Raw genomic sequence first — 21237 nt, forward strand, 5'->3', positions numbered from 1 at the left:
AAAACGAGTTCTATATTGACATAACCTGAAAGGCCACTCAGCAAGGAAGAAGCCACTGCTCCAAAACCACCATAAAAAAAGCCAGACTACAGTTTGCAACTGCACATGGGGACAAAGATCGTACTTTTTGGAGAAATATCCTCTGGTCTGATGAAACAAAAATAGAACTGTTTGGGCATAATGACCATCATTATATTTGGAGGAAAAAGGGGGACGCTTGCTAGCCGTGAAGCACGGGGGTGGCAGCATCTTATTGTGGGGGTGCTTTGCTGCAGGAGGGACTGGTGCACTTCACAAAATAGATGGCATCATGAGGGAGGAAAATTATGTGGATATATTGAAGCAACATCTCAAGACATCAGTCAGGAAGTTAAAGCTTGGTCGCAAATGGGTCTTCCAAATGGACAATGACCCCAAGCATACTTCCAAAGTTGTGGCAAAATGGTTTAAGGACAACAAAGTCAAGGTATTGGAGTGGCCATCACAAAGCCCTGACCTCAATCCCATAGAAAATGTGTGGGCAGAACTGGAAAAGCGTGTGCGAGCAAGGAGGCCTACAAACCTGACTCAGTTACACCAGCTCTGTCTGGAGGGATGGGCCAAAATTCACCCAACTTATTGTGGGAAGCTTATGGAAGGCTACCCGAAACGTTTGACCCAAGTTAAACTATTTAAAGGCAATGCTACCAAATACTAATTGAGTGTACGTAAACTTCTAACCGACTGGGAATGTGATGAAAGAAATAAAAGCTTAAATAAATAATTCTCTCTACTATTATTGTGACATGTCACATTCTTAAAATAAAGTGGTGATCCTAACTGACCTAGGACAATGTTTACTAGGATTAAATGTCAGGAATTGTGAAAAACTGAGTTTAAATGTATTTGACTAAGGTGTATGTAAACTTTCGACTTCAACTGTATGTTATGTTGGAAAAAGTCAATTATAAATTATTCTGACCTAGTTAAACACAAGTTATCATCCAACAGGCTTTGATTAATTTCCATTATCCTCGCCCACGTGGAAATTCTATAAGAGTAATGTTCATGCCAATTATTCTGTCCCCTCAACACTTTTTAAAACTTTTGGTGCAAGTGAGAAACACATACGAAAGTATTCAAGACAACTAGCTTGATTGAGCCTCCGCCATGTATATCTCACTAGGTCATGGCCTTTGTTTGTATTGAATTGATAGATAGATAGCCAAAATTACTTTTATATTAGAACTTACTATGTATTCTCCCTGTGTAATGAAAGCTAATTTTTACATTTCTTTGCATGAGCTATTCATACAACAGTATATAAGCTCACCCTTCCTTTCATCCTAATCATTAAATAATTTTTCTCCTCTCCCTTTACACACATACACACCACAGATATCCACACAATCCCTGCTCTCTCCTCTGCCTGCCCATGACCCACTTCTTCTCCTTCCCATTGGCATGCGAAGGGTTAACTCAGAAGGCAAGAGGAAAGCTTGTTTCTCAGAATCAGGACATAGGACAGCAAAACCAGATAGAGAGCCAATGTAGGACTGGAGTGTAGTGTGTTAAATAGAACAGGCACGCCACCACAGGCTCAGAGAACGGGGAAGCAGAAAGCCCTTATGAGGGCCCTTACCGTATATGTACTGAAACAGTACTACAGAGGCTGGAGATGGCAGGTTCAGTGGTAGATGTACACCGGAGAAGGGGGGGGGCATAAAATCATGAGAGAAGAGAGAATGTATGTGAGAGAAGGTTGGAGGCAGGGAGAGAGAATAGCAGGGGACAAGGAGAAGGACAGTGTGTGAGAGGGAGGTAGAATATTGGGGGACAAGAGGGAATATGAAAGTGTGTGTTTGTGAGAGAGAGAGAGAGAGAGAGAGAGGAGCGAGAGGGGTAGGATGAGAGGGAGAGAGAGGGATAGAAAGTCAGAATAGAGAGTAACAAGAGCAGCTAGAGTGAGTGAGTGAGTGGAAAATTGAGGTAAAGGGAGAGGGAGGAAAGTGAATGAGTGAGATCCACCTACGAGAGAGAGAGGGAGAGAGAGAGACAGAGAGTCAGAGAGAGAGAAAGAGAGAGAGAGAGAGACAGAGAGAGAGAGAGAGAGAGAGAGAGAAGGGCTGTTTGAATGAGCCACATTGGAGAGGGAGAGTGTGTGAGTGTGTGTGCGAGGGAGAGATGGAGACAGCGCTATAGAGGGGGTAGGGCAGGTGAAAGGGTGTGTGTATGTGTGTGAGAAAGAGGTTGTCAGATCCCCCTCGAAGTAGAGGCTGCTGCTCAGTGCAGTTGCTCTGGGTCCCATTGATACTCATTTAGTGGGAAGAGCTGAAAATGTCATTTTGAATGGAGGGAAAAACATTTGCTATTTTTTTATCTTTCCTTATTTGTCCTTCTGGATCTTTACTCATCTCCACTGGTCCTCCTTGCTCTCTTTGTGGGTGTATAAAGGAGGTCACTGCGGATACAAAGAAACAGAACACAGTCCAGTAAAAGGTATTTATGCTTCAGGTTTCTTTTTAGTTATATGCTGATGTATTGTCTTAAAGAATAATTACTAGAGTAACATTAGTAGGTAAATCATGAGAGCCACAGCAATGTAGAGCAGGTTTTAGTGATTGGGGACCGCCAGAGATAGGTGACAGGAGAAGTGTCAGGAAGGCGAAGGCACAGCGAGTAATAGGATAGGGGCGATGGTTTGATGACAGAGATCCACTGTGCAAAAAGAGAAAGGTAAGACGCTTAGAAGCAAGCTTGGATATACGCAAGAGGTTTGTGGCATAGTCTCAGCGATGCATGATTTGAACAGAGAGGAGTGTGAGCTGGAAAGGCGTTGTGTTCTTTAGAGAGGGAAGTGAGCACAGCGCTGGAGTCTGTGTTGAGAAAGCGGGGGGGGGGGTGTACTACAGAGTGATGGTGGTGAAGAGGTCTAATATAATCTATAAAGTTTTATGCATTATACAGAAAGTATACACACCCCTTGACTAAGATTCTGTGTCACTGGCCTACACACAATACCCCATAATGTCAAATAGGACTTTTTACAAATGAATAAAAAATAAAAAGCTGAAATGTCTTGAGTCAATAAGTATTCAACCCCTTTGTTAAGGTAAGCCTAAATAGATTCAGCAGTAAACATTTTCTTAACAAGTCACATAATAAGTTGAATGGACTAATAGTGGTTAACATGATTTTTGAATGACTACCTCATGTCTGTACCCCATACATACAATTATCTATAAAGGCCCTCAGTCGAGGAGTGAATTTGAAACACATATTCAACCACCAAGACCAAGGAGGTTTTCCAATGCCTCACAAAGAAGGGTACCTATTGGTAACTGGGTCAACATTTTAAAGGCAGACAATGAATATCTCTTTGAGCATGGTGTTAATCACACTTTGGATGGTGTATCAATCCACCCAGTCACTACAAAGATACAGGCGTCCTTCCTAACTGAGTTGCCGGAGAAGAAGGAAACCGCTCAGGGTTTTCACCATGAGGCCAATGGTGATTTTAAAACAGTTACAGAGTTGAATGACTGTAATAGGAGAAAACGGAGGATGGATGAACAACATTGTAGTTACTCCACAATCAATACTAACCTAAATGACAAAGTGAAAAGAAGGAAGCCTGTACATAATACAAATATTCTAAAACATACATCTTGTTTGCAATAAGACAATAAAGTAAAACTGAGAAACGTGTCCTAAATAAAAAGCGTGTTTGGGGCAGATACAACACATCACTGAGTACAACTCTTCATATTTTCAAGCATGGTGGTGGCAACATCATGTTATGGGTATGCTTGTCAGTTTTTTGGATAAAAATAAACTGAACAGAGCTAAGCAGAGGCAAAATCCTAGAGGAAAACCTGGTTCAGTCTGCTTTCCTAAAGACACTGGGAGACAAATGAACCTTTCAGCAGGACAATAATCTAAAACACAAAGCCAAATATACACTGGATTTTCTTACCAAGATTACATTGAATGTTTCTGAGTGGCCTAGTTACAGTTTTGACTTAACATTTTACTGCAGTGGGCTAAATCAGGGTCACACAGTGATTCTTGGTAGTCTTAAACAAGTCAACTTTAAAATAGATATAGAGTTGAAATGTATTACATTTTGAGTTTGCATCCCAATGTTACACTTTATATACAGCAGACTGAAATATAACACAAATGTTTGACATGGAAACACCAGTTAAATATATATATTTAAATTAATGATGAGATTATAAAAAAATATTAATAACATTCCACCCATGAGGCCAAAGAGGGCTCTTTTGGTCATTGACTGCAGGAAAGGGCAACATCAGCTTGAAAATCTATGGCAATCTAGCTATGATCAACAACCAACTTGACAGAGCTTGAAGATTTTTTAAATAATTATGTAAATATTGTACTATCCAGGTGTGCAAAGCTCGTAGAGACTTACCCAGAAAGACTCACAGCTATAATCACTGCCAAAGGTTATTCTAACATGTATTGACTCAGGGGGTGTGAATACTTATGTAAATTAGATCTTTTTGTATTTTATTTTCAGTCAATTTGCAAAAATTTCAAAAAACATGTTTTCACTTTGTCATGGGTGAGATGGGTGAGTGAAAACATATATTTAATCAATTTTGAATTCAGGCTGTAACACAACAAAATATAGAATAAGTCAATGGGTATGAATACAAAGTGGGACAGTACAGGGATTACATGATCACAGGGGGTTCTTCAAAGCCAACACTCGTGTAATCGGGCATATCACTTAAAGGGATACTTCGGGATTTTGGCCCTTTATCTACTTCCCCAGAGTCAGATGAACTCATGAATATAATTTGCATATATCTGCATTCAGTATGAAGGAAGTTAGAGAAAGTTTTGCAAGCCAATGCTAACTAGCATTAGTGCTATGACTTGAAGTCTATGTATCTACTAGCATGATAGCAGTTACTATAGCCTTCCAGACATTGCACTAACGCTAGTTAGCAATTATGCTAACGCTTGTTAGAAACTTCCTTCAAACATCACGCAGAGACATAAAAATGGTATCCATGAGTTCATCGGACTCCGAGGAAGTAAATAAAGGGCTTCATTGCCAAAATCCTGAAGTAGCAGTTTAAGAGTAGATTAATATAACTCCATCACTTATCCATTTAAATTGAGTTTTCTTAGTGTGAATAATTCCTTAATACGTACGGTAGTGCCCCACTTGGACCAGGATTGGGAAATGGTTGAGTATGTACAAACTAGAGCCGAAGAATGAGTAAGGTTGCAAAGCTACTGGTAATTTACCGCAATCTTCTGTAATTTTGGTAATCTATGGTAATTTAGGTCATTTATGCTTGAATAACTTTTTACAAATGCATTTATATTGAATATTTTTTTACATCTGTGACAATACTGTCCATGAATTTCTAGTGGATAAACCATATGGTTCAAGTGACAATAGCCTAATTCATGAAAAAAGCATCTAATCAACAATGGCATTATTTTCAATGAACTCTGCAACTCTTCCAAATATTGACTTTTTTTCACAACTGCAACAAGTTTGTTGCCAAAACATTTACAACAAAGACATATGGACATAGTCAAATGAAAAGGATATTTCATTTCATAATAAACACCAATGGTATTCGCTAAGTTGATGGTTTATATTTATGATAATGTTTTACAGCTTTGTCATTCTATATATTATTTAAAAATAATTTTATTTAATTATTTTATATATTTTACATGTGATAATGCCACACAGAGGGCCAGAGATTAGAAATAATTAGACACCTGTGATAATCGGAGGTACCCAAGAATGCCACTAAATGTCATCTGATAAAATTCCACCCAAGAATTTAAAGTTACCCAGATTCCGGTAGTTTACTGGTAAACTTAGAAAGTTTCCAATAATATACCCTCCCTTTGCAACCCTACATCCTATGTACTACAATTTTGGAAAGGCAATATTGATTCAATGGGTGCATAAACTATTAGAGTTATAAAATGCATTGCATCTTGCTGTGGGAGTTCAGAGGGGTAGAATGAGGAAATGGAAAGGTGAGGAGAATCATCGCAGAACTCATCAACACCCAATTTCACACACTTCCTTTTCTGATGCTTGTCAACAAAATAGATACCATTACCTGATCTCTCTATTCATGTGTTCAGGCTTTGCCGAGAGCACTAAGTAACAGTGTACTTGAAGACAGCCACACACCATTTTAGTTGTATCTCTGGGGTCATGGCCTGGCATAAAAAAACAGTCATATTAGCTAGCCAAGTTGTGCGTGGTAGAGGTTGTTATATGATGGGAATGTGCTATGCGTCAATGGTGTAAGACGTGCACATGAGCTGCAACTCAAGGAGACTTTGATCTTATAGATACAGAAAGTAATTGGCTATGCCTGCCTCTCTCTGGACTTAGTGTACATTATACCAGTCTTACTACAGACACTTATATTTTCTATGGGAAACTGGGAATTAATTTACAGAGAGGAGAAAATACACAGAACTGCAGTTTAATTCCACAAAGATGGTGAAATTACATTCAAAGCGTAATGAGATCAAATTAACCGAAAGAAAATGGGGTTCATGGAAAGCACAACAATGAAAGAAAGCATGAATGTATACCACAATGCTCTTAGTCTCATTGGGCGCTTTTCCACTTGACAGAAATGGGAAATTTCCCTTTGTACCCCTACTATAATTTCTGAATAAAGGAGAGCAATGGACAGGTCACTGTGTAGGAGATTTAACTCTGGTGTTTGCTGCAGTATCTCTCAAGGGTTTATTATGGAGAGTGGGGAAGACAAGAGGGAGACATGTTGGCCATGTTTTTGTGGCAGCGAGACTCCTACAAGGAATAAAGAGGGTGAATTCCGAGCTACTGCACAGTAAGATGCAGAATTTACAATACGACATAGCTTAATTCACTCCCATGGGGAAATCACAACTGGAGTGCAGCAGATGGGACAAACACACACACACACACACACACACACACACACACACACACACACACACACACACACACACACACACACACACACACACACACACACACACACACACACACACACACACACACACACTCACAACTAAATCAACATATTATTCGAGCGAAAAACGTAGGACTACTCAAGTCAAACGTCCTATATGCTCTGTTGCTTAAGTGCCATCAATTAAAGGCCTTGAGAAAGCTATCCTCAGATATATCCTTTTAACGAGCGTTCGATTGTTGTTTACTGTAACTGGCGTAACAGCCTGCCAGAGCGACACTCAATAAGATGGTGCAACACAACAAAATAGCTGTTCTACCTGACTCTGCAATCCTTTCATATTACACAGGACAGTCCCTAGAGTAAATATGTAGGCTAGAGGACAAGCCAGCAAAGCTGGAGCTGGTAAACTGCTACATAGCCATCAGCACTATAAAAATATATATATGTTAAAATAATCTAATCGTACATTGTCAGTTGCTCTTATATTCCAATAACAAAACCATAATGTAGGTTTAACGACAGAATTATACTATAGTAATTTCATTCCCCTTCTGCTGAAACACCACAATTCCTAGCTAATGATTCCACTGTAATAACAGGCTCTAAGAACTAGTCCAACACAGAGCCAGATGAAGAGCAATCATCAGTGGCCTATACTCCATCCCTCAAATAAGTGCCTAATAGTCAATAAGTACAGTCTCCAAAACTAATCGCACTACAGTAATGAGTTACAGAACAAACCTTAACAAGACCCGACATCATAGTCCCCAGTTGTCAGCCATATCTGACAGCGTTTATTAGGATCTTGTATGCTTCTGTTCCTCACAATTGCAACCAGAACCATTTGTACTAACAGGCATACATATTAAGTGAGTCTCACTCAGATTACAGTGGAATATTGGGCCATTGAAATGACCCAGAGACAGGTTCTTCTCTTTCCTTTCTCTCAACCTGATATATATATTCCCACTGGCCCTATGTGTTTCTGTCTTTCTGCTGTGGTTGTGAAACAGTAAGTTACCTGCAGCAGAGATCCCTTTAATGTTCAGTCGCTCTTTTCATGGCATTTTAATGCACTCGGTGAAACCGTGCCAGCCATGAGAGGAGGGAGCTGGGGAGAAAGTGTGCTGCCTCGTGTGCATATTACGCTACTGTTTAAGGGTCATTCTACAGAAGTTGTGCAAATTGGGGGTAACCACTTTTTTTTCCAAATGTATAACCTATTTTCCCCAAACTTTCAGCACACTTCTTACAACACATTATGTCAGGTGGACAGACGTACACTGTATTCAGGAAAGTATTCAAACCCCTTCACTTTTTCCACATTTTGTTACGTTACAGCCTTATTATAAAATGTATTAAATACATTTGTTTCCTCATTAATCTACACACAATACCCCATAATGACAAAGCGAAAACTATTTTTTAAATTTTTTGCAATTGTATTAAAAATAAAAAACTGAAACATCACATGTACATAAGTATTCAGACCCTATACTCAGTACTTTGTTGAAGGACCTTTGGCAGCGATTACAGACTTGAGTCTTTTTGGGTATGACGCTACAAGCTTGGCACACCTGTATGTGGGGAGTTTCTCCCATTCTTCTCTGCAGATCCTCTCAAGCTCTGTCAGGTTGGATAGGGAGCATCGCTGCACAGCTATTTTTAGTCTGTACAGAGATGTTTGATTGGGTTCAAGTCCGGGCTCTTGTTGGGCCACTCAAGGACATTCAGACAGCTGTCCCGAAGCCACTCATGTGTTGTTTTGGCTGTGTGCTTAGGATCGTTGTCCTGTTGGAAGGTGAGCCTCTGAAAAACATCCCCACAGCATGATGCTGCCTCCACCATCCTTCAGTGTAGGGATGGTATTGGCCAGGTGATGTGTGGTGCCTGGTTTCCTCCAGATGTGACACTTGGTTTTCAGGCCAAAGACTTCAATCTTGGTTACATCAGACCAGAGAATCTTGTTTCTCTTGGTCTGAGAGTCCTTTGGGTGCCTTTTGTCAGAGTGACCATTGGGTTCTTGGTCACCTCCCTGACCAAGGCCCTTCTCCCCCGATTGCTCAGTTTGGCCGGGCGACCAGCTCTAGGACGAGTATAGGTGGTTCCAAACTTCTTCCATTTAAGAATGATGGTGGCAACTGTGTTCTTGGGGACTTTCAATGCTGCATAAATGTTTTGCTACCCTGTGCCTCGACACAATCCTGTCTCGGAGCTCTACGGACAATTGCCACAACTTTGGAAGTATGCTTGTGGTCATTGTCCATTTGGAAGACCCATTTGTGACCAAGCTTTAACTTCCTGACTGATGTCTTTATGTTGCTTCAATATATCCACATCATTTTCTTTCCTCATGATGCCATCTATTTTGTGAAGTGCACCAGTCCCTCCTGCAGCAAAGCACCCCGACAACATGATGCTGCCACCCCTGTGCTTCACGGTTGGGAGGGTGTTCTTCGGCTTGCAAGTCTCCCCCTTTTTCCTCCAAACATAATGAGGGTCATTACGGCTAAACAGTTCTATTTTTGTTTCAAGCATGGTGGTGGCTGCATCCTGTTATGGGTAGCTTGTCATCGGCAAGGACTAAGGGACTAAAAAAAAATGGAATAGAGCTAAGCGCAGGTAACATCCTAGAAGAAAAAGGTCTACTTTCCAACAGACACGAGGAGACAAATTCACTTTTCAGCAGGACAATAACCTAAAACACAAAGCCAAATATATACTGGAGATTCTTACCAAGACGATGTTGAATATTTCTGAATGGCCTAGTTACAGTTTTTACTTAAATTGGCTTGAAAATCTATGGCAAGACTTGAAAATGGCTGTCTAGCAATGATCAACAACCAACTTTACAGAGCTTGAAGAATTTAAAAAGAATAACATCAAATATTGTACAATCCTGGTATGCAAGGTTCTAAGAGATTTACCCAGAAACTCTCACAGCTGTAAATGTCAAAGATGATTCTGACATGTATTGGGGTGTGAATACTTATGGAAATGAGATATTTCTGTCTAAAATGTTCAATACATTTCCAAAGATGTTTTCACTTTGTCATTATGGGCTCATTATGGAGTATTGTAGATGGGTAAATATTGTTATATTATTTTATTATCCATTTTGAATTCAGGTTGTAACACAACAAAAAGTGGAATAAGTCAAGGGGTATGAATACTTTCTGAAGGCACTGTAAGTGTACTGACAACGTCATCCCCACAATGACCGCACATACATATCCCAACCAGAAGCCATGATTTACAACATTAATAATGTCTACACTGTATTTCTGATCAATTTGATGTTATTTTAATGGACAATTTTTTTAAATTTCTTTCAATAACAAGGACATTTCTAAGTGACCCCAAACTTTTGAACGGTAGTGTACGTCCAAGAAAACATATTTTAGTCCCAAAACCGTATATTAGATGTTCAGTTGTGACACTTTTTAAAAATACATCATTTACTGACTTGCTCACTCATTTTCTCCAAAATGTTTGCAGACAGACTACTCCATTTGGCCATGCTGGAGAGGGGTGCTTTCCCATCACCTGGTGCTATTTGTAGGGATACGGCTTAAGGCACACATTCTACAGTCTTATAATGTGTGTGATTCGGTAGTGACATCAGAAGGTGGGCACACTTTTTTTTTAAAGATGTTTTAAAATGAACAAAACGACTATTTAGATGAGTACATTTCAATGTTATAAATGAACAACTCAAGATGTTCTATTAAAATAATACTGTTAAAAAATTACTAAAATAATGAATTGCTTTATTTTCAAACATGAAGTTCAGGAGTCAGGGTTTGGGACAGCCACCTCACATTGGAAATAGGTGTTAAAACAATGAATTTGTACTATATTAATTTAACAGCATGTTTGTTATTGCCTTGAATCCCCCATATACTGCCCCCCCCCACCCCCCCCACAATACATTAAGTTCATTGGAAAGTAATGGATTATTCCAAATGGAAAGCCCCAGAGATTGAGTCATTATTCATCTAAATTCTTGAGGAAACATTTCATGACGGGATTGTGTTGGTAATAAGATCTGCATAAGTCTAGCTCATACAGAGTCTGCAGTCTGCACAATGTTACTATACTGAACAAAAATATAAACGCAATCATGGGTGGGCCTGGGAGGGCATAGGCCCACCCACTTGGGAGCCAGGCCTACCCACTGTGGAGCCAGGCCCAGCCAATCAGAATGAGTTTTTCCCCACAAAAGGGCTTTATTACAGACAGAAATACTCCTCAGTTTCAACAGCAGTCCGGGTGGCTGGTCTCAGACGATCCCGCAGGTGAAGTAGCCGGATGTGGAGGTCCTGGGCTGGCATGGCTACACGTGGTCTGCGGTTGTGAAGCTGGTTGCACGTTCTGCCAAGTTCTCTAAAAGGACGTTGGAGGTGGCTTATAGCATTAAATTATCTGGTAACAGCTCTGGTGGATATTCCTGCAGTCAGCATGCCAATTGCACGCTCCCTCAAAACTTGAGATATCTGTGGCATTGTGTTGTGTAATGACAAAACTGCACATTTTAAAGTGGACTTTTATTGTCCCCAGCTGAAGATGCACCTGTGTAATGTTCATGCTGTTTAATCAGCTTCTTGATATGCCACACCTGTCAGGCGGATGGATTATCTTGGCAAAGGAGAAATGTTCACTTACAGGGATGTAAACTAATTTGTGCACAAAATTAGAGAGAAATAAGCTTTTTGTGCATATGGAAAATGTCTGGGATCTTTTATTTCAGGTCATGAAACATGGGACCAACACTTTACATGTTGTGTTTATATTTTTGTTCAGTGTAGAAAGATTTAAAAGTTAATTTTAAATGTAATACATTTATCAGCTTGAAAGCCAAAGAATTACATTCCGGTAGAAAGGGAGCTTTCAAAAATAGCATTGGGGACATTAGAGCTAAAATGTGCTCTGCACAGTAGGCTCCCCACCCTCCCCACCAAGTTTAGCCTATCCCAGGCAGGCAAGGCCCTCAACACACATTCCACCTGACCCATTTACACCCAGTCTGGTGGGGAAAGAGAGCCCACTTTTGATATGCACTAGACCACCGCCAGCCTAGCCCGGATTGAGTGGTCTGTCACCTTAGCTGCTTTCTAGCGAGACTCAGCACAGATGAGTGTGATAGCTGTCTATGAGTGTGATTCCAAGCTGTCTGTTTGAAACCTTGTCAGCCCATCTGTAACCTTGGGGGATGGCTAGATGTTTCCAGAAAAAGGATGACCCTTTGTGAAGTGAAGTTGTTGGATGGGGAGGCTTAAGTGTAGATCAAAGAGTTGGGAAATGTTTACCAAATAGTGTAGGCTCGGGGTAATTATTTTAATCAAGCACTTAATTAATTATTAGATATAATGTCTGTTTGAATAACTGTTTGAATTTCATTTCCCCATGAAATTAGGGTAAGATAATCACTGTTGAGGATGCTGAATTATACTATTATTTGTTCTTATCTGATTTAAAATACATTTTAAGGCACCAGACATTTATTTTTGACAGACATTTAATTGTATTTACCTGCAAAATCTGAAAATGTATACATTTTAGATAGTTGACTGTCTCACATTGAATTTTTGCATCAAGTGCTGCCTCAGTTTGTTATAAAACAGTAGTTAGAAACGTAGCTAGCATACAACAAGGCCTCAAGGAGTGTTTGTGCCCTGTATTGAGTACTGCAGCCGCCCTTCAGAAATTATCCACTGAAGCTTACAGTGCCTAGTGAAAGTCTACACACCCCTTGCACAATCTTAATATTTTGCTGTTTTAAAATTAAATGTAAAACAACTATTGTGGTGGCGCATCATGTTACGGATATGCTTGTCACCTGCAGGGACTGGGGAGTTTGTCAGGATCAAAATAAATATGAAAGGAACAAAGCCCTGGTAAAACGTTAGAGGAAAACCCGCCTCAGTCTTCTGAAAACCCTGGGATAGAGTTTTAATTTATCACTGGGACAATTACACAATTTAATGTCAAATGGCTTTTCCAAGAGATGTTGAGTTTTCCTGAGTGTTCCAGCCACAGTCCTGATTTAAATTTGCTTGAAATCTGAGACGGTTTGAATATGGTTGCCCATCAATGAACTCCCAACCAAATTTACTGAGCTTGAGCAATTTTGACAAAAACAATGGATAAATATTGCCCTAAGAGTTTTGCAAAGTTGGTAGAATATTATTCAAAATTATTCACAGCTGTAATGGCTGCCAAATGTGCTTCCACCAAGTATTAACTCTGGGGTGTGTAGACATATGTTTTTTGAAAGTTTGTTATTAATTTGGAAAATGATCTATCATTTTCTTTAACTTTGAAAATGTTCAGTAGTTTGTGTAGATCGGTAGGAAAAATATCCAATTTATTCCGTTTTGAGATAAAAAATATAACGCCGCAAAATGTGAGGACTGTGCAAGAGGTGTGTAGACTTTCAGAAGCGACTGTAGCTCTTCCTCCTCATCTTCTCTCATGGGAGTAACTATCTACGTCAGAGCTCTGATAACTCTGACCACTCCCCACTTCGATGACCAATGACCCACTCGTAGGTAAAGTACCTCCCATATAACTTATCAACGCCCCTGTCTCATTAAAAGTGTTTATTCCGTCAGTCTCTCTATTTATGAAATAGACCTAGGCTACAGCACATCCCTAACTGTCCCATATCTAAATAGAGGGGACTAGCAGCGTGAAAGCGGTAGAAGGACGGAGACCCAGTGAAAGAGAGGGATATGGAGGACAGAACTTGGCCGCTCCACTTTCACAGGACGTAAAAGTGGGACAATCTGTTCCTTGGATACTCTCCTATTCTAGTTTCTGGGGACCAATACACTGAAAATATATCTATACTCATGCTCTGTCCTACATAGACAGCGAGGGAGAGGAGAGCGTGAGTGTGAAAGAGAGTGGAATGCTGTGCCTTTAAAGGAAAATTCCACCCCAAAACGATCTTTTGGTATTTGTTTTATTAGTCCATCATTGATACAGTCCCAAAATGTTTTGCATGTCACCTATCAAGTTTTCAATATATAGAACTTTCAAAATATAGAAATACAGCTTGTATGATGCATTTTGCATCATATGATGCAGCATTTTGCACAGTAGCGTTTGGTGCTGTTTAAGATGAGGGAGACAATTCTTTTTTTCTCTTACAGCATATTGGATAACTGTCATTCATATTCCATTCCCCAGCTCAATGTAACATTGATAGGTTTAGGCAACTAGATGATACTCACATTTTCCCTATACCCATCATGAGGTTGCTACAACCTAACCTATGAATGAAAGTTTACAATGTAGGTACACAGGTCGAGAGAAATTTGAGTAATCAAGGCGACAGACATTGACACATTCAATACCGCCTTGCACAGTTTTGCCTGCATCTAGCTGATCTAGGGTGTAATCCTTAGTCCAACAGTTGCAAACGAGAGTTCCTATTGGACAAATTCAGTTATGTTTATTCTCGCTTTGTTCCATTTGCTTCCGTTTAAGAAACATTTTTCAACAGAATAGGCGGATTGAATCCACAACTGATCACACGCAAACACAGTTAACTTTCATATAGGGGTGTGCCGAGTAGTCGGACAAAACAAGTATCGTAACGGATATGGGCAATTTTCTGGATACGATTATGATCCGAGTATGTTCTGTAATTATCCGTGAAAAAAATATATATTTTCAGGTGCCAGCAAGCATATTTCTCATGTCAGTCAGTCACAGAGTTTCTAAACCATTCTGTACTGTCTTCAAGTCAGTCATATGTGGTCTAAATAACTCAACTGGCTAGTTTGCCTGTCTGTAAAGAGAAGGGTGGGCTGTACGTTGATCCTGCTGCTCTGATTGGATAGAGTGAAGCTGTATTTCTCCATCCACTCGCTTCATCATTTCACCCAATCACTTTTCCTCACATGTTTTTGGTCTGATCATTTAGATTGCTGCTGCCGGCTACTATGATAGATCACATGGGGAGGATGTTTGCTATCAATGTGCATAATATTTAATACATGGGGCAAGGGTAGATTAAACTAATGCACGTTCTGACTGAGTGACAGCAGACTTGGCTGCCCGCTGCAAGTTGACACAGACACCGACCCCTCCGTTCGCTGCTCCTAATCTGCAGCTTTTTTGCAGTGAGAACGGTCAGGGATGTATTTTGCCAACATACACTTGAAGTCGGAAGTTTACATGCACATATGTTGGAGTCATTAAAACACATTTTTCAACCACTCCACAAATTTCTTGTTAACAAACTATAGTTTTGGTAAGTCGGTTGGGATTTCTACTTTGTGCATGACACAAGTAATTTTTCCAACAATTGTTTATAGACAGATTATTTCACTTATAATTCACTGTATCACAATTCCAGTGGGTCAGATGTTTACATACACTAAGTTGACTGTGCCTTTAAACAGCTTGGAAAATTCCAGAAAATGATGTCATGGCTTTAGAAGCTTCTGATAGACTTATTGACATCCTTTGAGTCAATTGGAGGTGTACCTGTGGATGTATTTCAAGGCCTACCTTCAAACTCAGTGCCTCTTTGCTTGACATCATGGGAAAATCAAAATAAATCAGCCAAGACCTCAGAAAAATAATTGTAGACCTCCACAAGTCTGGTTCATCCTTGGGAGCAATTTCCCAACGCCTGAAGGTACCACGTTCATCTATACAAACAATAGTACGCAAGTATAAACACCATGGGACCACACAGCCGTCGTACCACTCAGGAATGAGACGTGTTCTGTCTCCTAGAGATGAACGTACTTTGGTGCGAAAATGCAAATCAATCCCAGAACAACAGCAAAGGACCTTGTGAAGATGCTGGAGGAAACAGGTACAAAAGTATCGATATCCACAGTAAAACGAGTCCTATATCAACACAACCTGAAAGACCGCTCAGCAAGGAAGAAGCCACTGCTCCAAAACCTCCATAATAAAGCCAGACTACGGTTTGCAACTGCACATGGGGACAAAGATCGTACTTTTTGGAGAAAAATCCTCTGGTCTGAGGAAACCAAAATAGAACTGTTTGGCCATAATGACCATCGTTATGTTTGGAGGAAAAAGGGGGACGCTGGCAAGACGAAGAACACCATCCCAACTGTGAATCACGGGGGTGGCAGCATCATGTCGTGGGGGTGCTTTGCTGCAGGAGGGACTGGTGCACTTCACAAAATAGACGGCATCATGAGGGAAAAAAATTATGTGGCTATATTGAAGCAACATCTCAAGACATCAGTCAGGAAGTAGATGCTTGCTAGAAAATGGGTCTTCCAAATGGACAATGACCCCAAGCATACTTCCAAAGTTGTGGAAAAAATGGTTTAAGGACAACAAAGTCAAGGTATTGGAGTGGCCATCACAAAGCCTTAACTTCAATCCTATAGAACATTTGTGGGCAGAACTGAAAAGGCATGTGCGAGCAAGGGGGCCTACAAACCTTACTCAGTTACACCAGCTCTGTCAGGAGGAATGGGCCAATATTCAACCAACTTATTGTGGGAAGCTTGTGGAAGGCTACGCAAAACGTTTGACCCAAGTTATGCAATTTAAAGGCAATGCTACCAAATACTAATTGAGTGTATGTGAACTTCTGACCCACTGGGAATGTGATGAAAGAAATAAAAGCTGAAATAAATCATTCTCTCTACTATTATTCTGACATTTCACATTCTTAAAAGTGGTGATCCTAACTGACCTAAGACAGTGAATATTTACTAGGATTAAATGTCAGGAATTGTGAAACTGAGTTTAAATGTATTTGGCTAAGTTTTACCGTATGCAAACTTCCGACTTCAACTGTATATTTAGGTACACTACCGTTCAAAAGTTTGGGGTCACTTAGAACTGTCCTTGTTTTTGAAAGAAAATAAAACATTTTGTCCATTAAAATAACATCAAATTGATCAGAAATACATTCTTAATGTTGTAAATTACTATTGTAGCTGGAAATGGTTTTTTAATGGAATATCTACATAGGCGTACAGAGGCCCATTATCAGCAACCATCACTCCTGTGTTCCAATGGCACGTTGTGTTAGCTAATCCAAGTTTATCATTTTAAAAGGATAACTGATCACTAGTAAACCCTTTTTCAAGTATGTTAGCACAGCTGAAAACTGTTGTCCTGATTGAAGAAGCAATAAAACTGACCTTCTTTAGACTAGTTGAGTATCTGGAGCATCAGCATTTGTGGGGTCGATTACAGGCTCAAAATGGCCAGAAACAAAGACCTTTCTTCTGAAACTCGTCAGTCTATTCTTGTTCTCGTACAATACTGTGTACTACTCCCTTCACAGAACAGCGCAAACTGTCTCTAACCAGAATAGAAAGAGGAGTGGGAGGCCCCGGTGCACAACTGAGCAAGAGGACAATGACATTAGAGTGTCTAGTTTGAGAAACAGACACCTCACATGTCCTCAACTGGCAGCTTAATTAAATAGTAGCCGCAAAACACCAGTCTCAACGTCAACAGTGAAGAGGTGACTCCGGGATGCTGAGTTGCGAAGAAAAAGCCATATCTCAGACTGGCCAATAAAAATAAAAGATTAAGATGGGCAAAAGAACACAGACACTGGACAGAGGAACTCTGCCTAGAAGGCCAGCATCCCGGAGTTGCCTCTTCACTGTGTTACTACAGATCCTGGTTCGATACCGGGCTGTGTCTCAGCCGGCCACAACCTGGAGACCCACGAGGTGACGCACAATTGGCCCAGCGTCGTCCGGGTTAGGGGAGGGTTTGGCCGGCCGGGATTTTCTTGTCCCATCGCGCTCTAGCGACTCCTGTGGCGGGGCGGGCTCATGCACGCTGACACAGTCGCCAGGTGTACTGTGCTTTCTCCGACACATTGGTGCGGCTGGCTTCCGGGTTAAGCATGCATTGTGTCAAGAAGCAGTGCGGCTTGGCTGGGTTATGTTTCAGAGGGCGCAGGGCTCTCGACCTTTGCCTCTCCTGAGTCCATACAGGAGTTGCAGCGATGGGACAAGATCATAACTACCAAATGTATATAACGAAAAAATGGTTAAAAAAACAACAAGTTATTTACCTTATTTACATAAGTATTCAAACCCTTTGCTATGAGACTCGAAATTGAGCTCAGGTGCATCCTGTTTCCATTGATCATCCTTGAGATGTTTCTACAACATGATTGGAGTCCACTTGTGGTAAATTCAATTGATTGGACATGAATTGGAAAGGCACACACCTGTCTATATATGGTCCCACAGTTGACAGTGCACATCAGAGTAAAAACCAAGCTATGAGGTCGAAGAAATTGTCCATAGAGCTCTATGACAGGATTGTGTCCTAGGCACAGATCTGTGGAAGGGTACCAAAAAATGTCTGCAGCATTTAAGGTCCCCAAGAACTCAGTGGCCCCTATCATTCTTAAATGGAAGAAGTTTGGAACCACCAAGACTCTTCCTGAAGCTGGCTGCCCAACTGAGCAATCTGGGGAGAAGGGCCTTGGTCAGGGAGGTGACCAAGAACCCGATGGTCACACTGACAGAGCTCCTCTGTGGAGATGGGAGAACCTTCCATGGACAACCATCTCTGCAGCACTCCACCAATCCACCAATCAGCCACTCCTCACTAAAAGGCACATGACAACCCGCTAGGAGTTTGCCAAAAGTCACCTAAAGGATTCTCAGACCATGAGAAACAAGATTCTCTGGTCTGATGAAACCAAGATTGAACTCTTGGCCTGAATGCCAAGCGTCACGTCTGGAGGAAACCTGGCACTATCCCTATGGTGAAGCATGGTTTGTGGCAGCATCATGCTGTGGAGATGTTTTTCAGCGGCAGGTACTGGGAGACTAGTCAGTATCAAAGAAAAGATTAACGGAGCAAAGTACAGAGAGATCCTTGATGAAAACCTGCTCCAGAGAGCTCAGGACCTCGGACTGGGGCGAAGGTTCACCCTCCAACAGGACAATGACCCTAAGCACACAGTCAAGGCAACGCAGGAGTGGCTTCGGGACAAGTCTCTCAATGTCCTTGAGTGGTCCAGCCAGCGTCCGGACTTGAACCTGATCTAACATTTCTGGAGACACCTGGAAATAGCTGTGCAGCGACGCTCCCCAACCAACCTGACAGACATTGAGAGGATTTGCAGAGAAGAATGGGATAAACTCCCCAAATAGAGGTGTGCCAAGCTTGTAGAGTTTTATCCAAGATGAATTGAGGCTGTAATACCTGCCAAAGGTGCTTCAACAAAGTACTGAGTGAAGGGTGTCAACATTTATGTAAATGATTTATTTCAGCTTTTGATTTATAATACATTTGCAAAAATTCAAAAAAAACAGTTTTTGCTTTGTCAATATGGGGTATGGTGTGCAGATTGACGAGGGAAAAAAATATTTAATCCATTTTAGAATAAGGCTGTAACGTAACAAAAAGGGGCCTGAATACATTTACATTTACTTTACGTCATTTAGCAGTATCATGTCTTGATTGTTTACACAGCTACTGAGGGTGGTGAGACATCAATGCCAGCCCAAAGTCATTGTGACTTTGTTGCAAGATGCACAAGTGATGAGCTCTAGATACTATGTTCCAACGTGAAGATGAAAAGAAAGATTGAAGAAAAATATATTATGGAACCTTTCCACAAACCCATCCAGTCATCTTTGCTTCCTGGGCCCTGAAGGAGGGCAATTCATCTTATTCCTCGTTATCATGATTAATCCTCCTCTGAGCCTCCTCTTATTTTCAACTCCTTCTCCCTCCCCTTGGCTACACACCTCAGTGAACCCATATGTTCTGTTCCCCATATCCCTGTTAAAGACCCTGTTTGAGCCCCAAACCCTTTCTCCAGGTTTCCACCAGGGTTTATGGTGCTAATCAGAGTTCCGACCTGTGAGTTTAGGCCCTAATTTTCAGATCATTCAATTTTCCCCTTGGCAGCCTCTCTCGCCAACTTCAGCAGCCTTTCAAAAACACAGTCGTCAGATGGTCCTGAGCTCTCACTGTTTTCAATTCAGTGTGGGCCAACTCCATGTACAATTGGTCATGCAGAGCAAGCCAACAAGTGTGATGTATTCAGTTTTTTAAATCATAAGAGTTTTATCCTTTTATTGGGAGGTTCATGAGGCTTCAGTACCTATTGTGATTGTAAATGTTGCTCAAACATGTGATGTAGGCCTATTTCCAGTACCATCTCTTACACTCCTTGTTTGCCAATGAGTTCGTCCTCTCATCGCTCCTCATCCAGTCACTTTCGCTTATATCCTACTTTTCCTCTCAGCGCTCTCTTCAACTTTCTCTCATCACCCTTCCAACCGCCCAATTGTTCTCACTCTGTATTTCTCCCTCAACCTGATTACTCTGCTTTATGCAGAATACATCTCACTCTCTCTCTTTCCCTCCCCAATAAGTTAGCTCTTTGACGCTCCATTGGCCTGTCTACCTTCTGTCTGTCTTTCTCTTCTCTTCTCTCCTCCAGTGCAGACTCCCAAGTTCTTCAATATTTAATGAGACAATGTACATAAATCAGCCTATCTCCGTCCCTCCTTGTTCATTTCATGACGGTGGTAACCTCCTAAAATTTCCGAAGCATTAACATGCTGCGGTTTAGCAACATGTGAATTATAGACACCATCACCATCAATGTGAGGCGTGGTTCGGGAATGTCGAATATAATGCCGCCAACAACAACTAGAGTGTAGGATGAACGGTAGCGTTGTCCATTTCATAGGTGGTTTCCTGCAGTTCCTTTTACATGTGTTGATGGATTGTTTCTAAGCGATTTTCATTGAGCCCCCTCTATAATGTATAGTATGTGTGTTAACTGAAGTGGTTAGAGACACATTTCCTTCTTCACCATTCTCCAGTTGGCCGGCTCATCTCTCTGTCATGCCCGCCTCCTTTGGAGCCCGTCACTCACTGGCTCCTTGGGGATCCCTTTCCCACCTTGCTCAATCCTCGGTTCCACATCCTCTTTACACAGCAGCTATTCAATGGGTATGCTTCCTGTTTGCCTTATGTGTACTGAGACATGAACAGACCCTATTGATCTGCATGCATCAAACATACCTCCAGCATACTGTCATTCAGTGGTGCTAACACAAACACTGGTTGAAAACACCAAAACCTATCTATCATGTTTTCCATGTAAACCTATGTGAGTGATGTGTCTGTGCTTTTTTTCATGTCTGTAATTCTTAAATCATCATGAGCTTTCCAGAAGCGGCCCTTCTGTGTTAGTTTGCCTGCTACTAGTCTAAAATGAATGCTGTCCCTGTGGCGTCATGTGATGTTTTATTGAGCTCCG

General features: G+C 41.0%; 1 protein-coding gene across 1 annotated transcript in view; it reads left to right on the forward strand.

The window, feature by feature from the left end:
* Window positions 1–1937: 1937 nt before the first annotated feature.
* LOC106579239 (SH3 and multiple ankyrin repeat domains protein 1) overlaps window positions 1938–21237 on the forward strand; it is a 75345-nt gene continuing 56045 nt past the window's right edge. Inside the window, exon 1 of the mRNA XM_045701933.1 lies at window positions 1938–2478. The gene's annotated coding sequence lies outside the window, so the exon portion shown is untranslated. The remainder of the gene's footprint in view (window positions 2479–21237) is intronic.

This window comes from Salmo salar, chromosome ssa19, assembly GCF_905237065.1.
Source record: "Salmo salar chromosome ssa19, Ssal_v3.1, whole genome shotgun sequence".
In the NCBI taxonomy this organism is placed as follows: domain Eukaryota; kingdom Metazoa; phylum Chordata; class Actinopteri; order Salmoniformes; family Salmonidae; genus Salmo; species Salmo salar.